This window comes from Alligator sinensis, unplaced genomic scaffold (genome assembly GCF_000455745.1).
Source record: "Alligator sinensis unplaced genomic scaffold, ASM45574v1 scaffold94_1, whole genome shotgun sequence".
NCBI classification, from domain to species: Eukaryota; Metazoa; Chordata; order Crocodylia; family Alligatoridae; genus Alligator; species Alligator sinensis.
The window spans coordinates 878,418-900,711 of record NW_005842073.1 but is presented as its reverse complement, the minus strand read 5'-3'; positions in this window follow the sequence as shown (position 1 = coordinate 900,711).

Here is a 22,294-nt window from a genome sequence, read left to right as displayed (position 1 = left end):
CCCTGAGGGGGGGAGAGGGTGCTGAGCTGAAGAGGGAAGGTGCAGGGCCCCCTGCAGCTCATCCCCTGGCTGCAGGCAGGCTCTGCAGGGGGCTGGGAAAGATTGGGCCCCTCACCACTTTTTTTTCCAGCAGAGGCTGCTTGTGCAAGCTGCCGGCAGGCTGAGCAGCCCCTGAGCTGCAGGGGCCCCATGATCCTTCCCTCCGCAGCAGTGGCACCCCTCAGGGCTGCCCAGGTGGGCTGCTAGCAAGTGGGTGCTGCCCCAACTTGGAGGCAGCTCCCACCAGATCCAACTCTTCCTTGAGCCTGCCCAGGGAGCATACACTGTCCCCATGCACTGTCCCCACTGCCTTCTCACCACCTGGGAATGGGCTGGCTTGCCCATGGGGCAGTGCAGGAAGGTGGCAGGAGGGTAGCTTGGTGTGCTGGCAGCCAGAAAAGGTGGTAGGGATGGTACATGGGGCACTGGAAGGCCAGGTAGGCTTGGGGAAGCATTGGATTGGGCGCCTCTGAGCTAAGGCAGCACCCGCCTGCTAACAGCCCATGCAGATGGCCTTGGGGGGTGCCACCACTGGAGAGAGGACTGGGGTCCCCTACAACTCAGGGGCCACTTGGCCCACTGACAGCTCAACCCCCAGCTGTGGGAGACATGGACAGACTTCACGGAAAAAAGGAGGATCAGACCCCTTGCCGCTTCTGCCTTCAGCCTGCCTCTCCCACAGCTAGGGGGTGAGGTGTCAGATTAAAGGCTGCAGTGCTACAAGTAGCTATGTTGCAAACTACACTACATGGAGATGTGATTTAGTTTGCAACATAACAAACTAATTTAAATAGAAAAAAACCAAAAAACCCAAAAACCCATACTTGTAAAGTGTGATGCAATTAAACTTAAAAAAAAAGAGGGGGTGGGGGGCAATTTTCATCACATGTACAAGTGCCCAGAAAGCCTCAGGCTCTGTTATTTTATGGGAGAAAAAGTCCAGGGAGAGCCCCAGGTGGAAGAAAACTGTAAGGGAGAAGCTCCAGAAGAGCTGGCCCCAGAGAATTAGGAACTATGAGTCCTTACTGCACAGCTAGTTGCTCTGCAGTTTAACAATAGGACAATGCTTATGTGAGTTGTAGAAAACCTACTGCAGTGCTGACTGCTTGCAGTAGGACTATAGGCTGGAGCCCTGCAGGAGAGAGAAGGGACTGCTACAGGTAGGCTGCCACGGAGACCAGTCAGTAAACCTAATTAGAGGGCACCTGTGGACAGTCCTGTGCAGTCACCTGACCAAAAAAAGGGGCAGGGCCTGAGAGAGATATAAGCCAGGGCCAGAGCCAGGGAAATTAGTCTGGCCCTAGAGGCCAAAAGAGGGAAGAGTTCTGCAGTAAGATGCCTGTTGCTAGGAGATGGACAGTAAGTATGCTATGCCTGGAGACAGCAAATGAAGGGCTGAGGACTAGCAGCAGGCTAAGACCCAAGGCTGGGGAGGAGTTTTTGGTTTATAGTCAGTTGACTAAAGATTTAGTTATAGCCAGAGTACTTATCATTTTTGTTTGAGTTTTAAATCAGTGGGCTGGAGTTTGAGGGTTTGGGACTATAGGGGAGGTTTGGAGGTCTCAGAGTGACAAGGAGACATGAAACTTAAGCCTGCCAGGGACAGGGAGCAAGCTGCTATAGCCCAAACAGGGCAAGAATGAGGGCCAGGGTCCCAAAACTTGGTCAGGCACGGTGGGTCTAGGCTAAAAGAACCAGCGAGAAGAAAGGGGCAGAGGCTGAGAAGGCTGAGGTCCCAACAAGGGTATGAGGTGGCCTACTATCAGATTGGGGGCCAAGTTCCCACTCTCCCCCAATCATTACTTGGTAACGCCTGTGAGGTATAGGCATGGCTGTAGGGGAGGTCAGAGACGGTGAATAACCCTTATGGTTATAAGTACCTTGAGGGCCACAGGCAGGTCAAGAGGGCCCACTGAGTGGGAAATAGGACTGAGACCACTGGAGTCTGAGTGGGACTTGATGGCTGTCAGGAGAACTGAGGGCTTGCTGTAAGACCCTTAGGCAACCTCCCTTTCTAGTATTCAATAGTTACATCAAAGCATAGCAGGCAAGAAGGGGACAGTACCCTAGAGCCAGAGCAGGGCAGGGGTTGTACGGCCGCCAGGAGGCATCATAGCTGCCTCTGGAACACAACTTGCTACAGGGTCCAATTCATTGTGGGTGTCTGCACAGCATTGCATTATTCCACAAAAATGTACCCTCTGTAATCTCTTCTACTTCTGTAAGTAACAGCACAATCCAAAGGCAGCAGCACATGGGCTGAAGGCAGTTTCCACCATAGGTTCTTCATACATTAAAAAGTAGCCCTTCCTCAGGCATAATGTATGCTTCAAGCTTGATAGAGGAGGGGTTGTGATGGAGATGGATCCAGGAAGTATCCAAATCCCACATTTTCTTCCCCAAACTTGATGGATTGCTAATAGGAAATCTACACTGACAGTCCTTCAAGCTCGCTGAGCAGTGGTGTGGAATGAGAGGAAACCTTTGATGCAAGTTTTGTGCACACAAGAGTTAAACCAGAAAAAAATAGGTTTTTATTGCTTCATTCTCTGTAAATAGGAGGAATCCAAGATAGAAAGAAACCAAAAGAAGGATTCAGTTTTTCTTTTTAGTTATTTTTAGTCAGGTATATTTGTAAACACCTTTTGAATATACATACTAGACCACTGATTCCTCTTTCTCTGCATGCATCCCTTCATAGGCTGTGGTTACGCTAGGAAAAAGGATCTATAGAACAGCTAGTCATATTTAGAGACAAAGGCAGGATCCATCCAAATCACCTCTGTGTCAGAGTATGGTGCAACAGTGAGACTCTGTGGACAAAACTCCTCGTTGCACAATCTTTGTGCTGAAGTAAAAGCAACTTTAAAAAGACTCAACTTCTCAATAGCTAAATTTTAGAGAAAGAGAGAAGCAAACTTATCTAAATCTTTACCTGGAAGGCAACAACCACCTTAAATCAGAAAATCATGACAGAAGTCTTGACCTTCATAAACATCAGTTTCTTACTCTCAATCCTATGCAACCTCATGGTGTCACTAGATAGCTAGGTCTTTGCCAAAGAAGTTTTGCTTGCTCCAATCTGAATCTGTCAGTCTAAAAAGGGAATATAGTGGAGGAGGGGGTGGCCTTTGGTACTTATAAGTTTCTTGAAAGTGAGTGGTGAGAGAGAGAGACCCTCTGTACTACTACATATGAAAAGGCCAAGAATGAGCATAGTTCTAAAATATATTTCACTGAAATATGAAAGGGAACAAAAACTGCAGAACAAAATAAATAAAAATCCAAGAATGAGGCAGGGCAAAAGATGGGAAAAGTACATTTTCTGGACTCAGGCAAGCGGATTGATCATTTTGCTGTAGACCTGTCTAAAAAGCTAAACATTAGATGAATTTGAACAGCTAACAGACTAATTAAATATCAAATATTAAACTCTAAGAATTTCTCTTGCATACTGACTGAAGCCAGATCTAAAAGCAAAGGTAATGAAAGAAATGGAATTTAAAATTAACAATAGGTATTTAACAAAGTTATCAAGATCTTCACATCCCAAGTCAAAACAAAAGATAAAAGGCAGAATAAAAGGTTAGATGAACAGCAGAGAAGAGCAATTGATTTATTTATTTTTATTAGGTATGAAATCAACTGTAAATATGCTAACACACACATGCACAAAAGTCCCCTTTCAGAAAGAAAGGGACATTTTGCAAGAGCTTATCATTCTTACTATATATCTAAAAAAAACAGAAAAGCAGTATATGTTCATGAACTTACAGCTGGAGGACAAAACTCCAATGAGGATATAGAAAGAGATTTTGTTCAATATGTATATGAAGCAAAATTCTACAAGTGTGAGATTTATGACACTGGAATAAACAAATTTTAAACCCAGACATTAATCAATCAAAATATATTGTCTATCAGCTATTGTATAAAGATTTGACACAGTGAGGGTAAAAAAAAAAAGTGGGGAGAGGAGAAGGTGAGGAGAAAGATGCTAAGCTTGTTTCATACAAGCACATTTGACATCAAAATGTACCTGCAAAACAAAACCACAAATGCTGTGGTGATCTGTCATTGAAATGGTGGTACAGGAAGCACTGTATGATACAGGAAGTACTGTATGAGTTTCAGTCTACAGATACAGATGTTCAATTGGGTATATAAATTTTTCTACTGAACAGGATGCAAGATATATAATAAAGAGTTTGATGTGGTATTTAATGGGCTGGGATGCATTAAAAGATAAGATATATCATATTAGAGGTATAGATTCCACTGTGTTGTCAGTTACATTCATACATTAAAACCCATTATCTCCAAGTCAAAATAACAGCTGAACTTAACTAGATTGTAAAATAAAATGTTAGTGAGCAAACACAGACCAAATAACAAGGATAGTAGTATGAATATCATAATAAGAACAAACTAGGTAAAGATTCAATATGGCTACCATAAGAGTTCTGTCCTGTGGAGACAACTAAGATTGTGTTTATATTTAAAAAAGAAAAAAACGAGCATTTTCAGTTTGGGATAGAAGCCAAGGGCTCTGAAGGATATGACTCAGAAAAAAGCACAGAACTGAAGATAAGATTTTCAGCACTAAAAAAAAAAAAAAACCAAAACAGTGAAGGTATATTTACTTATAATAGCAAAGAATCTGATCCTACAGATCCAGATTTGAATAGCTTCCCCTTTCAATAGCCCTAGAACTTGAGCTGAACCAAAATATTTTGTCCTGGATCTCTAAGGATCAAGTGATTCAGGATGAAGCACCATAATGAAAGGCTGAGGAGAATCACAGAAGCAGGAGAATGCCACTGGAAAAAAAACAGGCTGCAAGGTCAGAAGATAGGTTAAAAATTAAGATAGATATTACCAGTAGTACAGATGTCAGGTGATGAATAAAGGAGCTATAGAGTGGGAAAATGAAAGACTCCCCTTTCAACACAACGTAGCAGGCTGGAGGGAGGCTACTAGTGGAGTTCCATCAATCTTAGAACTGGTCTTGTTTAATATTAATTAATATTAATAACACTGGCAAAGGAAGTAGCAGTGAAAGTTACTGAGGACATAAAGGTTAATACAGAAGAGAACCAGAATATCATAAAGAACTAATTGGATGACCTTGAAGACTGGAGTAACAGAAATGTGATGCAAGTGAACAGCACAAAGTGCAGTGTCACATGTAGGGACTACTGTACTTTTTTGCATACAACATGCCCTGAAATAAGATATACACCTTGCTTTTGAAAGGCAAGGGAAAAAAAAAAAGATCTTTCCTTGTAATTGAGTAGCAGCAGCTAGGGAGTGGAGCCTGCATATTGTTCTGTTCCCTATGGATTGTCTACAGCAGGTTTGTCTAACATACGGCCCATGGGCCACCATGCGGCCTGCCAAGTCATTTTATCTGTCCCGCGGTGGCGGCAGTACCAGCGGAGCTGCAGCAGTGGAGCACGGAGCCACGGTGGCAGCGGCAGAGCCGCTGTGGAGCACGGAGCCATGGTGGCGGGGCAGCGGCAAGGCGGGCAGGGCCAGCCCGTGGACCCCAGCCGGCAGCAAGGGGAGGGGAGCTGCTTACCCCAGCAGGGCCCAGGCTATGAGAGATGCTCCTCAGTCCAGGGGCCCCAGTGCCCTGAAGATTCTGAAAGCACACATGCAATTTTGCTGTCTCGGGTCTGGGCCAACAATCAGCTTGTTGGACCTGGCCTCAACAGTCCCAGATCTGGAACATTGGGAGGGGACTGGGATGGGATAGGGCCACCCACCACCTGATCTTCAGGATTGGACTTGGCACACCTCAGCAGTGGCATGATTGGAAGGAGTTTCATTCTCTATTTCCAAACATCATGCCTCCTGCCATGCACATCTGGCATGGGAAAAGGTACACTCCAGCCATGCCTGATTGGATGAGCTGGGGACAGGTTCCGCCCCTTGCCCCGGCACATGGCCAGGGGAGCTGCAGCATGGCCCACACCCTGCCCGCATGTGTGGTGGACGGAGGCACAAGGTAAGTTCCCGGGTGGAGCTGGGGGTGCCTTGGGGCCGGGCCGGGGCGGACAGAGGCACAGGGTAAATTCCCACACAGGGCAGACCCATTTTATTGTCACTTCCTGGAACTTCATTGGTATCAAAGGTCATGTGACATCACTTCCTGATGTGATGTCACTTCCTGTGAGGTCTTTGAATATGGCTCACCGGTCCACTGTGTGATAAAAAGTTCATGATCCGGCCCCACATTCAAAAAGGTTGGACACCCCTGGTCTACAGAGTTACTTTCATTTTCTCCGGGCAGAAGCTTAAGCAGCAGAAACTGCTGCTACCATATTTCCTCACTTATAATGCATAATCAAATTTCCAGCAGCATTTTTTTTTTTAAAGAGAAAAGGTGCATGTGGTATGTGGGCAAATATGGTGACAATTATGCCTGCTGTAAGCTGGGAGCTCATCACTTAGAAACAACAACAAACTTGGCCCTTTTGATTGTTCAAAGCACAATTAAAAGCAACTAGGGTGATACGGCCATGAGAGAGGCAAATCTGATTCACAGACGCATCAAAAAAGATATTTCAAATGCCTAAGTATACCCGTGACCAATGCAGCATCCTTCTGATTATTCGTTTTCAAGAAAATTGAAATCAGCCTGGAACAAGTGCAGAGAAGGGCTACTAGGATGATCAAGAGGACAAGGAACCCACCCTGCAAGAGGCAGCTGAAAGATTTTGGCTTGCTTAATTTAGAAAATTGGGCTTAAAAGGGATATGATTGTACTCTATATATACACACACACATCAGGTGGGTTTAACAGCAGGGAAAGGGAAGGAGCTGTTTAATCTCAGGAACTTTACTGCTACAAGACCAAAGGGGTATAAACTAGCTGTGAATAAATTTAGGCTAAAACTTACAATGTTTCTGACCATAAAGAGGAGTGAGGTTTTGGAATAGCTTTCCAATTATAGCATTGTACAAAATAAAGTTTAAAAGAGAGCCTGATCAGTTTACAAAGGGGTTATCCAATTTGGTTGCCTGTGATGGCAGAAGAAAAAGCCTATGACTCACATAATTGTCAGTCTTCCTAAGATAAGTAGATATGTAGACTGGTTAAACAAGCAGACTGATTGAACTTCTACCACTTCTCTTCGAAGACTATTGTGAAACCCTGATAGATCTCCATCAGGAAGTTTCACAATATTCACTCCAAGTTTTGCTCTGACCCAAGCCCACATTAGTGTTCATTAAGACGCTATCATCTTCCCACTAGGGAGGGAACTGAAATTACCAATAAATCATTGAACAGCCAGCTAATTATAATGATTCCGACTAATGACCAATGGTGAAAAAGTGAAAGACTTTTGAATCTCTTCACTAATCCTTCAAGCAATACAGTTCCCCAATTCCCCATCTCCTATTCCCAATAAAAAGGAATTGGTGTGGGCAGATTAAGACTTTGCTCTAGGAAAGTTCTCTTTGAAGTTGTGTTACTCATGCATTATGTACACTTCTTAAAAAAAAAATCAATAATCAAACTGTCTCCTGACCTGAAAATGTGAGCAGAAGACCTTTAGAATTTATCACCATGAAAAACCATTGTAACAAATTAACATTTTAATCCATTCACCTTTCTGAGCAAATTTTTAAATGTCAAGTACTTTATACACTATGTATCACCTTCCAGAACATTTATATTCAAGAAATATCACAGTACATTTCAGAAGTGGTCAAAGTAAATAGTCCACTAATGATAAAGATATCAGTTCCAAAGGTTAAAATTAGAGCTGAGCTGGGGGAAAAATACTAAGTTTCTATTTTGCTCTTATTTATGAACTTTAAAATTTTTATTTCATTCCATTTTTTTTCCTCTTCTGAATCAGAAATTGTAGCAAAAGCTCTGCTGAAAATCTTCAAAAAATGTGCATCAAAATTAGAAAAGGTTGTACTCCCAAACAAGAAAAGTCCAATGCCCATTTTTATTTGTATTTTCATTACTATACAGGGCAGAGAAGAGAGGCAAGTTGAGTGTCTGCAGGACTGATGGAATGGGGTGAGGGAGAGACAGTTTACAGGAGAACACCTTAAAAGCATAAAGGCAGAAGAAAAGGGAGAAAGAAAGAACTTGCCTTTACTTCCTAAGGACACATCTGCACTACCTCCATGCCATTTCTGCTGTCTCATTTCAAGATGGGGCAATGTAGCTAACTCCCGGTGGCCCGGAGCACACACCAGAAAAAGGACATCCAAATCAGAGCCTTTGAGCAGCTCTGGGAGATTTAGGACTGTGGAGCCCTATTACCCAGCCCATCATACTGCCTGTGGGTCTCCATGCAGTGCATACAGCACATGCTGGTTCCAGCCCACCATGCTGCATGCAGTGCATGGAGCCTGTTTGTCACAGCAAATGGAGTCAGCACACACTGCATACAGAATGAGGGCCCAGTCTGGGTCATGTTGCACATGGCACCGGTACCAGACCAGCCCTGCACACGATCTGGTGCCAGTTTGGATCAGACCCACAAACTGGTCCCCCATGCCTGAGCCAACACGCAAGTCTAGTCTGGCATGGAGGCAAGATGCACGATGCACCCCTGACCGGCCCTGTGTGCTTCATTGAGCTGGGGCCAGCATGTGCTATATATGATACACAGGGACCAAGGCTGGTGCATGCAGGGCCATTTGGCATACAATGTCCGTAACAGCCCAGCCCTGTGTGCTGGGTCTAGGACCAGTCAGGATTGGGCCCATAAACCAGCTTCATATGCCAGACCCAGCATGCAGAATGGGTCCAGTACAGGTGCCACATGCAGCATATGCTCCAGACTGGCCTGCACCATGTGTAGCACGAACCTTGGACCAGCTCCATGCATCGTGTACAGCGCAAGCCCTATACTGGCCCCATGTGCAGGCCAGAGCCAGTACATCCTGCATGTGGTGTCTGGAGCTGGTGCTGGCACAAGCACTGGAAGCAGCATGTGAGGTGTGCGCTACAGGCAATGCCCACACCAGACTAGACCTGCAAGCCAGCTCCAACCCATAGACAGCCTCATATCCGTGATGCAGTCAGTACAGCCAGATGCCTGACACACTGTTCTAATGAAATTTCATTGAGGAGACAGAGCACAGGCACAACCCCACTTGGTCCATGCAATCCACCTGCCCACACTGTGTCTTCTACATCAAAAGCTAAGTCAATCTAATTGGGAGATTATGAATTGCTTTGCCCACCAGAGATGAGAACTAAGAACAACCAGGGATCTCCAAGTTGCAGTAGTGGTAGCCACAAAGCATCTGAACCCCCAGCCCTTTATGAAGGAAGTCAGAAGTTTCTTCACAGCCAGTATTCTTGAACCTTCTTTGGTCACTTTCAAAGCCGGAAGGTGGTTGCATTCCTATATGTGGCAAATGGCTAAACTGAACCAGAGAATATGTAGCACAATATGCAACAGGCTACAAGAATACCAAAGAAAATGAGAAATCAAGCTATTCTAAAAGTTTTCTAAAAAAAGGTCAACACCAACCTGGTTTCAGGACATGTTGCAATTTCAACTAATCACTTTTTTCTGTGAAAAATGTTCAGAGACTGCTAGTTAGAAGAGAAATTTCAATTGGTATGTCCTAGTTGTTTATGGAGCCTCCTGTTTAACTGTTTTCAGCTTAAAATAGGAGCTGAAGTCTTTTGTGATTCTGTCACATAACACATTAGACCGCTCTAGAAGCAGGGATAGAAATATGAAGCCTTCAGACCACAAATAAACTAAAAGTTCATAATAGCTGTTCTTTTGTTAGGCTACTCCCAACAGTCAGATGAGAAACCCTTCACCAGCTTGCCACAGCCCATAGTCCCTACACCAGAGAAGCTCTGAAATGCAGGGGAGGAATGTCAGACTGCGTAGAGATCAAGTCAATTGATTTATTAATATTATTACCAATTATTTGGATGAGATTCAGCCTATGCATCACATTTGCTTTCATCCCAAAATGTTTCATCAAAAATGAAAGATACTCTGTAAATAATGCAAACTATAGGGCTTTGCATTTGTCTCATACATCATCTTTAGTTAAATTTCTGCCACAGAATGCAAGTAGAATTCTTGACTTTCTCACATACCACTTGTGAGCATGTTTTGGCGCTTTGAAAACTAATGCATATAAGAAGTATTCCAGGGATAACATTTTTAAAAAGTGGTATGCATTTACAAGAGTCTCCAGGTATAACCCCTGAATCAGTGTTGCCAGCTGGTTCTGAAATGTAGACAGACTCTCTTCCTTCTTTGAGGAAGAGAAGAGGGGAGAATCTAATTGGATTTTTCATTGCTTCAGTTTTAAAAGTCTGACTAGCAATCATCTCAAACCTTATTATAAAAGAAAGTTATAAGGCATTTGTTAAATTAACCCCAGAGAGACTAGGACTGTACAGTGTTCAATATTGTATACTTACAGCCTTCTGGCTAAACCTGGGATAGCTTAACTTCATAGAGTTGTTAGCAGCCCTTCATTTCACTCACTGATATTCAAGATCAAGGGATTTAAACACAAGATTGTTTTTTGCTAAGGAAACGCTAGTGTTAGAAACATTTGCTCTTTGAGGGATACACTTTTTAAATGAAATACTGATGGGAGAAGTCATGAAGGCAACAGAATGTTTAGAGACACAGCATAATTTGGGACCATTCTGAAGACTCAATGTAATAATGTTTTGCCCTACACATATGCAGATCAGAAGAGATTTTCATCATTATCTGGTTTCAGGAGTAGAAACAGAGTAGGTGATACAGATTGTCATGAGATTTCCTGTAAGGAACAGTTGCTGAATATACACCAACAATCCACAACAGGGATAAAAAGCAGAAAAGTCACAAGCTTTGCAGCTATTTTATGATCTTCAGGGTACTCAGCGAGAAGGGGGCAGTGCTTTAATTAAAGCGGTTCCCAGATGCTGGAGTATGATAATTTCCAAGCTCTAGCAGACTCAATTAATTGACTCTGCTTCAATGTGCTGCTCCCCACCCGGCTATTTTGTGTGGACAGGCTTTCCACCTGCTGACTTCTACTGCTCAGGCACCAAGCCAACTCCCTCTCCCACCCCTGGGGGTGTGATATTCCTACCACCAGAGGTGTAACCCTGTGCAAACATCCTGCAGAGCACATGCTAGTTAGCCAGGTCACGGGGCACAGATGGGTCCAGAAGTGGGGTCTAGGGGAGGTAGGGAAGAGAACAGGGTAGGGAGCCAGATTAGAGTCCCAAAAGCTAGGGCTTCCTTCCTGGGGCAGGGGCAGTAGCTCCCCCAAAAGCACCTTCCCTCTATGCTCCCACCTCCCAGCCACCTTGGGAAGCATGACCAGCATCCTCCCACACCCCAATCCCAAATTATTTGTAACCTGGGTACACCCAAGGGTGTGCCCTATTTTCAGTTGGATGGGACGGGTAGGCAGGACAGGGTGCTGTGAGAGGGATGCCAGAATTTCAAGGAGATCGCTCTTTCCTCTATAGAGTTAGCCCAAGCTCAAAGTTCTTACCTATATACAATTTATTGAGTTACCAACATTTATGTCCTAGGAGCACAAGCACGGGGGCTACACACACCCATAGGGGAAACCCCCGAAAGTAAAGATTACTTACCTACTTTAGGGCTCCAGAAGAGCGATGCCAATGAGAGAAACCCATGCGGTTTGTCAGCCACGCCTATATACAGCTGGGGCTGGTGGGTGACATCACAGACAATCACCAGGCAGCAAGGATAAAAGCCAGCACTAGCTGGGAACAAGGGAGAGCCAGAGAAGCAGCGGAGGCTGCAGATGCTCTCCACGCCAGTGGCAGTCAGCGCCAGCAAGACAAAGGAAGCCCCGATTGGGCAGGGCCACCCAGGCAGCAATGACTATGGAAAAACCCCACGCTAGTCACAGGCAGCACCAGTGTGTGGGAAGAGACCCGCTCTGGAAAGAGCAAGGAGAAGCACTGAAGATGGGGAACACTCCCCACACCAAGCACTTGCAGACCAGGTCATGGGAGGCAAATTAAACAAGAGGGAGGAGTACAGGAAGCTCTCAACAGGGGGCAGAGAGCAGAGTAGCATCGAGGGATGCAGCAAGACACAGGCTTTACGGCAGAGCGTGTATAGCAAGGCAGTTCAGCCTGATCCTTTTTTTCTTTTGTCACGTACCTGCTTTTTTCTTTCCTTTTCATAGATTTCATAGACATTAGGGCTGGAAGGGACCTCGGAAGATCATCGAGTCCAGCCCCCTGCCCAAAGGGCAAGAAGTCAGCTGGGGTCATAGGATCCCAGCAAGATAAGCATCCAGTTTGATCTTGAAGGTGTTCAATGTAGGCGCTTGAACCACCTCCAGTGGCAGGCTGTTCCAGACCTTGGGGGCTCAGACAGTAAAGAAATTCTTCCTTATGTCCAGCCTGAAACGGTCTTGTAGTAGTTTGTGACCATTCGACCTAGTTGTCATCCCTTGGGGTGCTCTGGTGAACAAACGTTCCCCCAGATACTGGTGGTCACCCCTGATAAACTTATAGGTGGCCATCAGCTCACCCCTGAGCCTGCGCTTTTCCAGGCTAAAGAGCCCCAGGGCTGTCAGCCTGTCATCATAGGGTCTGCTTCCCTGACCTTTCATTTCCTTCTGACTTGTGTCTACTCCTTGGTAGTCTTCTGGGGGGTTTTTTATATTTTATTTTGCTGATAACTCCTTGTTGAGGGATCTGGGTGACAGCCAAACAAGGACCGCTCACAAGAAGTGACAGACGTCCAGCAGAGAGCAAGAGGAACCTGTAGGAGAGGGGAATATCCAACAGACCCATAGTCCATTAGGAAAAGAAGACGACGACCTGATACTGGAGATCGTGTGATGGTTAAGAGTCATCAAGACCAGAGGGCCGGCCGCATCAAGATCAGGTGGCCTGTTGGAGGCTGGCATATGGAAGGGGGGTAGGGAAGGTGGAGCCCCGCGAATATCTCAGGAGGAATATCCAACTGCAAGAGACTGGCAACGGGAGACCCCACCACTGAAGAAACACTCAAAGTCATGGCAGGAGAGTTCTGGAGTCCTCCCCAGGGTGATTGGGGTCCCTGTCAGAGGTTGCACAAAGCCTCCCCGCACTTATCACCAGACACCTGCACCAAGGCGGTGTGAGAATGGATACTTGAAGCAAGGCAGGCACAATATATAAAACTCTTTAAGATAGATATAATTACAGATATAGACACAAATATACATATAAAAGTTCTGTTAGCTGCAGGAAGTCTGCCCTAGGGAGGGCATTCAGGTAAGTACCCATGCCTGAGGCCCAGAAGAGGGGTGGATCCCAGGACAGTCAATCCAGCAAGTTTATACCACAAGTGGGTTAGCTAATAAAGACATCCTTACAGAGCCATAATACAGAATTAATACACCCAACTATTTATAACACCAACAATAACAATAGATACTGAATAGGAAATATAACTATACCAGATATTAGCCGCACCCTATGTGGGTTCTAACCATTTGGTCCTTCAAATGGGATAGGGTCTTCTCTCCCTAGGCCCACTCCCCCCAGAGTACCTTGCCCAGGTCTGCCTCCCCTGTGGGACCCGGGTTCCCAGTAACTCACAGTCCTTCCTCTGGGGGGCTGTCAATCTGGCCTCTGGATTCCCACACCATCTCAGGCCTCCTGGAGCCATTGGCCTTGAGTTGAGGGTTCTTCCCTCTGGGCCCTGTGCCCCACATTGGGCACCCAGGAAGCTCCAATGGGAGCCAAACCCTCACTGGTTCCAGTTCCCCAGCCTCATGCCAGGGGTCTTTCCCCTTCCCAGGCCCTACTCTGGGCACCAGGGCTCTTTTAGTTTAATGCTGAGCCACACTGCGGGGCTCTGGTTATGTGGCCTAGAGCCAGAGCTAACTTGAGCAGCCTGGAGCTGCTCCCAGGGCCAGCTCTCCATGCACCAATCCATGCACCGTCAAGGCTCAGGCGGGGTCCTGATGATGGTCTTCTCTGGAGCTCCTCTCTCCTCACCATCCCTCACTGCATCTGCCAAGTGTGCTGAGCATGCTAGGCTTTTATTTATACCAGAGACCCCACCACTAAAGTCTGCCAGACCTGCAAAGCGCAGTCTTCAATCAGGTCCAGGGGCTCCTTGCATATCCCCCCCCTCCCAGCAGGGGTGGGCCAAGCCCGTCTCAGCCATCACCCAATTGGTGGAAATATTCCACCAATCCAAAGTGTCCTTCTCCAAGCCAGGCTTACCAGGCAAAAGCAGCGAGCCCATATTGAAACATGAAACCTTCTTTAATATACTTCCTCGGTTTCTTTTGTAATTCTTTTTTTAACTTTTTATTTCATCCTTCAGTGGCTGACTTCTTTCATTTCACTGCCCTTCCACCACCCCATTGTCTTTCCACCATCCTTTCACTACCTACCTGCATCCCATTAACTCTCTGCCTCCCAGTTTCATGTTCCTGTCCCCCCAATCCATCTCAGAGCCCTCACCTAGAGCAGGGAAAAGAAGCCTGTCCTAGGTCACCAGCCCTGTAGCGGCAACTCATAGCTGTAGTTCCTAGTCAGGCCCCTGCTCACCAGCCCTCTACTGGCAAGTCACAGCTGTGCAGGTGGGAGCAGACAGAAGGATTTTTGCCTTCAGGTACAACTGGTGGAGCTACCACTGACTGACACCGATTTACATTTGAGCAGGTCAAAGGGCAACATGTAACAAGGCCCTAAGACACAAACTCAGTAGGAAAATAATGTTTAGAATGAAACTTTCCCCGCTGACAAAATTGCTCTTTGGTAAAAACATGACAGAGCTAACTGTCATTTAATCATTCAGCTATTCAAATGTGCAGCTTTTACCAACACCATCTGGACACTTACTGCTTAACTGTAACTTTTTTTTACTTCAGTACCATGTACAATTACTGTCCACGAACTTTTAGTTTTACTCCCTTAATCTTTAAAGATTCACTTCAGATACAGCAATGTCCAGAACTAAGAAGCATGTGGCACCACTGCAGAAAGTGACTCCAAACAAAAAAAACAAAAACAAAACTAAAAACCAGCATCGTGAAATTCCATGCTTACAGTGTCTCATCCATTTGTGCATCACGGTCATTTTGTTTATAAGCAAAGAGATGGGTTTTTTTTTTCTGACTGCCAGCCCTGAAAACTCAGCCAGAGCACCAAAAGTCAGTCCAGTTCATCAGTAGTAAATCTGAACCCTGGGGGAGTGGGGGAAGGTGCACACCTTGAAGTAAACATTTTGAAGTAAGACCTTGGGTAGCAATTCTACTGGCTAAGCACAAAATCAAACTAGAATCTTCCTTGGTATCCAAGTTGCTTGGTATTAAAAAAACCAAACAAAGCCATGTTTCTCATAATTTACATAAGCAGATCTATCAACTCTGCAGGTGCCATACTTGCATTTGCTGTTGGGATCTCCCATGCTTTAAAATGGCCAAAGATCAAACCTGACAAGTACTAAGCTCAAGATGCAATGGGGTGACCATAGGCTTGTTGCTGGTAGGGGAAAATGTCACCTCCTTTTCTTGTTGCTGACACATTTCAAACTGCCAAAAAACCCACTAGTTTACATCATCAAAAAAAAGAGGGAACATTTCCCCCAGCAGTAGTGAACCACCAGCTGCTGTTCCTTCACCGCATACCACTACCACTGCCACTGCTCTGTGTGCCCTGCTGCTGGAGGTACTACAGGGAAGGCATATGGAGCAAAGGAGGAGGGACAGCAGATGAGAGGGTGAGGTCCCCCGCCCCCCCCCACAAGCTTCTTTCCAGCACTCTTCCATTAGGCAACCCACAGGGCTCATGCCCTGTGTGCCCACCCATTGTTACACTACTGATTCAAACTAGTTCCATTTATTCTTGGCATAAAACTATACTCTTCACCAAAAAAGTGAAAGACCCTTTTGTCCTTCCAGCACTCAGAGTGCATCCAATTGTGTTCATGGCCTGACAAAGCAGCATGAAAGTTACTCTTCTCGTAGGCAGGTGTCTTATTCAGTCATAATTTTGTGTTTGCTGAATTATCCAGGTACCTTGAAAACAGTTAAAGGAAACATACCTGTCTACAACTCTGAACTGCTTGTCTTTCAATTGCATTCAGTACTATTTTGAAGAAGTGGATTATTTTTCCTCCAAGAACCATAGTAATATCTGTTATAGAATGACTATGAAGCCATTTTTTTAATGCAAAGGCTGTGGTTGATGCCCTATGAAGTTTGCACAGGTAAGCATGAGGAAAAATTTGGAAATGAGCAAACTGAACATGACATTTCAGCTCTTCCCCTGAATGATTACTATGGTCTTTATGTGAACAGATGATTAAGAACTTACATGCATCTGATGTACCAAGCAAGACACTGAAGACTTATCAAAACACAAATATGCAAACGGCAGCTTTAAAGTTATATGTACAACTGGGTGAATCCAGTTTTAAGCATTCTTTTTATCTAAGCACCAAATCATCCATATACAAATTGATTTTGTATGATTATATAAAAAGAAGCCTGCAGTATTAAATAAACAGAGGAAAAAGCACAGAAAGTAGATATTCCCCGTTTCCTTGGTACCAGATGGCCAGCTAATAGCTAACATATGTTTAGCTAACTAAATGGAGCCCGAGTGAAGTCAGTAAAATGTCACAGGAGTGTAAGAGTATACCTGTGTATATCTAATTGCAGGATGAAGACCAGGGTGTACATTTTCACATAGCCTTAGAAACACACAGGTTAAGAAACACTCTAAAAAGGGTATCTAACATATTGCACCTATAGGCAGCTGGCGCTTTATAGTTCCTTTGTATTATGTGTGGACCAACAGAAGCTTGAAGTTTAAATCTGTCTCAGGCTTTAAACCTCTTAGACTTCTTAAACTATTAACATTTCTTAGGTTTCTTTTTCCAAAAGGTACAAACCCTTCCATACAGCTCTCAGGAGTCTCTACTGGAAGCACCACCCAGGGTCTTTTGGAGGGAGCTAGAATGCAGCTTGCTGGACTGTGCATCTGTGAGGGAGGGAGAGAGAGAGAGAGAGAGAGGTTGTTTTTAGTTTGTAGAAGAAAAAGCCAGCACAAATTGTGCAGCTGTAAGAAAGAGAGAGAATCAAGATTTGATGGATGGATTGGTTTGCAAAGAGCAAGGTAAGAAGGGGCCACTGATGAGAATGGATCGGGAAGCTAGTAGCCCAAAAAAGGTTGTCGTTAAGATCTGTTAAGGAAAGGAAAACTGGAAGTTAAGTAAGACCCAGAAGAAGGCAGTTTTGGGATTCTAGAGAGAAAGATCTGCTGGAGAAAGCATTGCCATCAGAATTACCAAAAAAAAAATTGCTAGACCCAGGGACCTGCTGAAGTAAAAGATCTTTGAGGGGTTTGAGAGGCTCACAGAGCACAGAGAGGAATTCAGAGTGGGTGCTAAAGAGCAGAGCCCAGCCAGAGTTAGTGAGAGCATGGAAAGCCAGAGAGACACAGTCTGAAAGGTTTGTGAGGCAGTCAGTGACTTGGAGTCCAGGAGGGGTTAGATCAGGAGAGAACAGAACTGGATGTTGCCCAGAGGTTCTGAAAGGAGCCAAGAGAGAGAGAGAAAGATATGATGAAGGGTCTGCAGGGCCATAGAAGACCAAGACAGCTGAGGGGGAGGGTTGCTGCTACTGTTGCTGGAGGCTGCCAAATGAGAAGCTGAGCCTGTAACAAAATAGTCTGTGTTCATGGGCCCTTGCTCCAGAGGGAATGGAAAAAGAAAGAAAGAGGGCCACAAGCCCCAAAGACTGAGTGAACACGCCCAGAACCTGAGAAGGTGAGGGTAGAGCTAAGGGACCCAGGAGCCCAGGGTTGTGGACCTGGGGCTAAGGGGCCCAGCTAGAACAAGAGGGCCAAGGCCAGAGTTCCATACAAAGGTTTAAGGCCTAAAGGGCCCCTCCAAGGCAATGTCCTTGAGATAGAGAGACTGTGTAGTGCAGCAGGGTTCTGGATTGAGCAGGCCCAGCTGAAACCAAGGAGAAGCTGGGCAGAAAAGGGCACCCCAAGCCTACTGATCTCTAAGGGCAGCTTCTCTTCAATTTCCACATCAAGACATGGCAGGAGAGACAGAAGAGCAGGCGGTGTGGGGGAGGGGATCCAGGCTGCCACTAGGGGTAGTGGGGCAACGCAGCCACCCTCAGGGCCTGGCTGTTACATGGGGGCTTATTTAATTTACCTTCATTTAAGGGCAATTGTTATGGGCTGGATTGAGGAGACCCAGACACTGAACACTCAGTGTTGCAATACCTACCTTCTAAGTGCCCTTCTGTGTAATGGAATTCACAACCCTAAATTAGGTCTCTAAAGAATGGGATTCATAGAAACCAAGCATACTGAGCAGGGAGCCTCCAATAGTAGCTAATGGCAAAAGCTGGAGGGGAGCTAACCCCTGATGCCCTGAAAGATTTAGGAGCCTGATATAGAACTGGAGGGAGAATTGTGTCTTATTTGGTATTCACAGACATGAACCTACTTCAGGACTTAAGTAGGTAAGTCAGGTCTAGTCCTACTTGAAAACAAGGCAAGGAAGAACTGACCCACCAGTTATGCCCAGTAGTTAGATCATTTATTTACCTAGCATGTGGGTGAACAGGTTCAAAAGTCTTCTCTAACAGGTTTAGAAGAGGAACTTGAATCCAGGTCACTTACCCCTAAGGAAAGCATCCCAAATATTAGGCTGAATGATTTTCTGAGGTGGGTCTCAGTCTCTCCTGTTTTCATTGAGATGAAGAAAGTGTTAATGGCCCAACAGCTTAATGGTTGAAGTTGGGGTACCTGGGGGATATATTTGGTCCAATCCACTCCAACATTTTAATGCTTTTTACAAAGTGAAATGGCCTCCACAAAAGAGGCTGATAGTAATCCACCTCAGAATACTCTGTAGCCAAGAGGCTGGGCCACTCTCCAGAAAGGTTCAAGTCCCTGCTCTGAATCAAGTAGAGAGTTCCCTCTACCACCATGAATGCTACAGTACTTTATTTAATTCCTGTCTATCTACAGTCATGTCAAAATTTAGAGCATTCCCATGCATGAGGAAAAGATGCAGTCAGTCTAAAGGAAGGTAGAAAGGCTGAACGTTTTAGTTCTTACATGGTTTGAGCAGCTTCAAAATTCTTTTAATTTCTGCTCTGAGCCATCATGTAAGTGAAAGCTATTAAGTACTCCTCAGTTACCAGCTGGTTCATGTTCAGAAGATTTGTTTTCCACCATATTGCAGACTCATCTTCAGTTGACATTACCCGGCACTCATCTCCTGATCACACCCTGCATTCGCAGCATGTGTGTGATAAGTCTTCATGTTTCTGAAGAATGTCAGTTGTTTCCTGTCTCAGTATTCAACCTTTATCATTAGTCCAGCAGCACTGAAATTGAGTTCTGAATAAATGCTGGGAAGAAGGAGCTTGCAATATGGGAGAACAGTTAGATGCAGGGACAGCACTATTTTTGTGATTGAGAAGTCAGTTGCAAAGATAGCATTTTCTGTGCATTTGAGTCAGCATAGAAAAAACATGATGGCATGATGGTAGCTCATGCGATTACAGATTTTGTGCATGTGAAAACTATACATTAGCTCAGTGGTTCTCAGACTTTTGTCCATGCACCACATGAATAAAAACAGTGAAGCAAAACCACTTTCTGCTGGAAGTGACCAATTCAAGACTTTCTGTAGCTTCTCAGAAATCTTTTTTTTTTTTTTTTAAACCAGCTACACTCAAAAACAAGCCTCTTTTCCCTGACCCTGGCCGAGCTCCTTTTTTCTTTAGGTGATCTAGTTTGTGCATAATCCTAACATTGGATAAATAACATACAGTTTGACAATGCTTAACTACAAAGGGACTTGTACAGGTTACAGCCATAGCAGCTTCAGAGAATAAATGGAGACACTACTAAAAGCCTACAATCCAAGGACTGGGAATTAGCACTGATGAAAACTGAAGACTTTACCTTATCTTCTTGCACACAACATACACCTTATTCCAAAAACCAGCCACTAGAAATTAGTGTGTGCATGATATGCTATCAGCAGGCAAGGTTCTTTGGGTAGATGCAATATCTTTTATTAGTCCAGCTGGAACAAAGTTCTTCACAAGCTTTCGGGCACAAGTACCCTCCTTCAGACTCTCCCTATCCCTGAAGAAGGGCGCTTGTCCCCGAAAACTTGCAAAGAACTTTGTGCTCAGTTGGACTAATAAAAGATATCACATCTGCCCCCCAAAAATCTTGCTGGTCTAAGGCCTTAGACCAACACAGCTAAAACCAAAAACCCTGTACCATGATATGGAATTAAATAAGATAAGGACAGTTTCTGCCACTTACTCAGGAAAGTGAAAGTAAAGTCTGAACAAGATCCACAGGGAACAGAACAATGATCAGGCTCTGCTCCCTCACTGCTGCTACTCATTACTTACTACTTCTTTTTAACTTCATTCTACCTTTCAAAAACCAAAGTGCATATCTTATTCCAGGGCCACTGTATGTGAGAAAATCTGGTAATAAAATAGAGAGTAGATTTCCATTTTTGATTCCTACAGGTACTTTGTGAAAGGGGAAAATATTAGGGCTGTCCTTTTTTTTCATTGCATTATGTATGAAGACAATTTTTTCTTTAACAAAACCGCCCTATTTAGTTTCTACCTTCAAAAAAATCTGAAACCGCAAATCTGGCCTTCTCCGATTTGGTTGTGGGTTTTGTTTGGAGAAATTATTACTCCCTGAAAGAGGGAGTAATAATCTTTACAGCCCTAGTAAACATATTGAACATTTACCCATGTCAGCTTTGCTCTCTTGATTCCTATATCTAAGATAAATTCAGTTTGGAAAAATAAAGAGAGCAAAATAGTTCCCCACCCATATTTTGAATGTCAGAAATATGTTGAGGAGTTATGGTCTAGCCTGGGACCTAGGCTCATCCTTCTTCCAATTATTAAAAAATTAGACATTTTTAAAAAATAGAAAAGTTATTGATATTATTCTATACCTTCCCTCCTCCCACACTCCAAGACACCTCACATTATTCAAGGGGCAGTATTTCTATGGGATTTGTAATCTGATGCAAGCAATATCAGGAAGAAAATAAAATAGAGGAAAGAGAAATCTACACAGAGGAAATTGCGACATCCTGAACTTAACTGAAATAAATTTATGAAAGTAATATAAATCGCAGTTAAATATTGAGGTATATACCATGCTTAGAGATCAGATCAGAAGATAAAAATGGGAGAAATAGCCTTAAATGAAAAAGCAATGAATGAAAGTAATTGAAAGAGGAGACATGGGAGGAAGTGCTAGTGGGATCATTACATTGACATCCAGCAAACATAGCCATTTTCCATTGTTATCACTAGAAATGTGAACTGAGTATATACAAAGAACAAAGCATTCTACTAAGTATTTAGGAGGATGGTAAAATTAGGGCTGATGATCTGATATTAACTCCTAACATGAAGCACTGCCTGTTTAGAACATTGACAAAACATTCATGCATGGTGTTTGAAAGAAATAATTATCTAGTCTCAAAAAACAGATCGATGAGGAGCCGACATGTTGCATAGATGTATCACAAGTGACAATTGGCAGGGGGCACAGGTTGAAGCAGCTGGGAGCTGAGAATTCATAAAAGCAGGTAACCAAAGCAAATATTAAAAAGGTGCATCATAGAATGATAGAAGTAGGGTCAGAAGGGACCTTGTAGATCTTCAAGTCCAACCCCTTGCCTGGGCAGGAAGAAAACTGGGCTCAAATGACCCCAGCCAGGTAGGCATCAAGCCGCTTCTTAAAGACCCCCAGGGTAGGAGCCAGCACCACTTCCCTTGGAAGTTGGTTCCAGATCCTAGCTACCCTAACTGTGAAGTAGTTCCTACGGATGTCTAATCTAAACCTACTCTCCAACAACTTGCGGCCGTTATTCCTTGCTATCCCGGGGGGCGCTAGGGGAAACAAGGTCTCCCCCAAACCATTCTGGTCCCCCCTAGTGAGTTTATAGACGGTCACAAGGTCCCCCCTCAGCCTTCTCTTGTGAAGGCTGAACAGATTCAGGTCCCGTAGACTCTCATTGTAGGGTCTGCCCTGCTGTCCCTGGATCATGCGGGTGGCCCTCCGCTGGACCCTCTCAATGTTGTCCACATCCCTCTTGAAGTGGGGTGCCCAGAACTGGACAAAGGACTCCAGCCGTGGCCTGACCAGTGTCGTGTAGAGGGGGAGGATCACCTCCTTGGCCCTACTTGAGATGCACCTGTGGATGCACGATAGGGTCCG